The sequence below is a fragment of the Nicotiana sylvestris genome, chromosome 4, assembly GCF_000393655.2.
Source record: "Nicotiana sylvestris chromosome 4, ASM39365v2, whole genome shotgun sequence".
Classification (NCBI taxonomy): domain Eukaryota; kingdom Viridiplantae; phylum Streptophyta; class Magnoliopsida; order Solanales; family Solanaceae; genus Nicotiana; species Nicotiana sylvestris.
Window position 1 is genome coordinate 136,421,740 of NC_091060.1, and position 2,230 is coordinate 136,423,969.

Sequence of the window (2,230 nt, forward strand, 5' to 3'; positions counted from 1 at the left end):
ACACTAAAGCAAGGTACCGATTCTATAATATCCTATTATTCTAAAATAAAGGATTTATGGGATGAAATGGATTTGATGGTGCCAGGGGCATGTTGTGATTGTGAAGAAACCATGCCTCTTTAGAACAATTTAAGAACATGTATTTGTTGCAATTCCTTGTTGGTCTAATGAGAGCTATAGTCATGTGAGAAGTGAAATACTGCTTAAAACATATGTGTTGACTTGAATCAAGCATATGCATTATCAGTTCAGGAAAAGAGGCAACATACACTTAGTGTAGCTAATTCTGAAAGAGAACCGCTAGCTATGCTAGCTGGAAGAGGACAAGGTTTCAAGGCAACAAGGAAGCCAGGGTTGAAATGTGATTATTGTGGTTACAAAGTCTACTTAAAAGAGAACTGTTACAAGATCATATTACCCCCTAACTTTAAGAGTAAGAAGAAGCCTCAAAATGTTAGTGTAAAGGCCTATGCTAATGTTTCAGCTGGAGAAGGAGGGAGTTCTAAAACTGCTCAGACACAGGGACATTACCTTATAGAGGATTAATACAAGCAGTTGTTGGGACTCTTGAACAAAGAAGATCATGATCCAGGTGACTGTCATTCTCTAATGGCAGGTATAACTTCAATGTTGTCTAAAGAATTTAACTATGATTGGATAGTGGATACAGGTGCATCATATCATGTTACACCCTGTAAAGAAGTGTTAGAAGATATTCAAAAGATTGAAAATCCAAATAACAAAGAAGTACACGTTCCTACAGGAGGTAAATGTCATGAAGCACACATAGGGAATGTTGTTACACCCCACATTTTCGTACGTAAAAGTACGCCATAAGTAAATTGATGAAAGCTCGGAAATGAGATGTTACATCCCACATTTTTATACGTTAAAGTTTCGTCATAAGTCAATCGACGTAAGCTTGGGAAAGACATTATTTTGAGGTTATAAGTATTATTCTATTTCAAACAAATGATAAGTAAATTCGTGAAGGTGAGAGGGTAAGCGAATCGAAGAAAATGAGTTTCGTCAAAGTTTGATATTTTGGGATAAAATACAGTCCGAGCTATAATACCTGGTATTTATGGACTAATGTCATACAAGATACCACATGACCATGATAGTAAGGTATATAAGTGTCACGCTCCAACCTCGGGATGCGCGACCGGCGCTCAATCGAGTGAACCCAACTAAGCAAGCCTTTTTAACAAGTTCTACCCAGCTCAATACAATTAAGAAACCCTGCATTCGTTTATCTAGCCAATACATTCAACATTGTTGATTCATTTTATATCACAACCTTAAACCGTAGTTAAGTTTCAAGATCCCATACAGTTACAATTTAGAGAAACAGGAGTTTGAGATTTCAACCTAGTTCATAGACCCGTCCAACACCCGTACATAACCCACACAAAGGTCTACGAAGCCTCTATGGATACAAAAGACAAATTATAACAACGCCGGCAATAAGGCCCCGACTATACCTCAAAAGTGAAAGTCTACAACAGAAGATATATAACATAACCCCGTGAAGGATGAAGGGGCTCACCAAAACATTGAGAGGAGGACACTCCGCTACGGGCGATCGGCATTGTCCGCTACGGAGCCACCTACATTCATTTAAAAATGTAGTGCCTCCGGCAAAAGGGACGTTAATACCATGGAATAGTACTAGTATGTACAACTAAACACCATCTAGTTAGAAAGAACTTTCATACAAGAATAAGGAAATCACAAGTATAACTCAAACACTTTAAATGGTCACAACATTATCAAATAAAAGAATCATACAATTTTCACATCATTTTCCCATAGCTTTTAATTTTGGGGCATTTCATACTGTTCATCATTATCCACAATACCACCGCTATCTTGAGCGGAGTCCGATCTCGACCCGATCGACTAGGTTGCCTCATTTGAGACATACACTTCAGTCACAAATACAATACTACCATGTGTGTAGCATGACGTCCGATCTCGGCCCAATCGGCTAGGCCACCTTACCAAGGCGTTTCCCTTTTCCATCAATCATCTCATTTCAATCTTTGTTTCACATATATCATTTCATAGGTACTTGGGGCCACAGCTATCACGTCATATATTTGGCACTAGGCCACATCTCACATCATTCCCAATTTTAATGTTAGATTTGTAATTTAGGATAATATGTGCACACAAGAGCAAATAAAGTTGTAAGCATAGATAAGACTTCACATAGATGGTACAACAT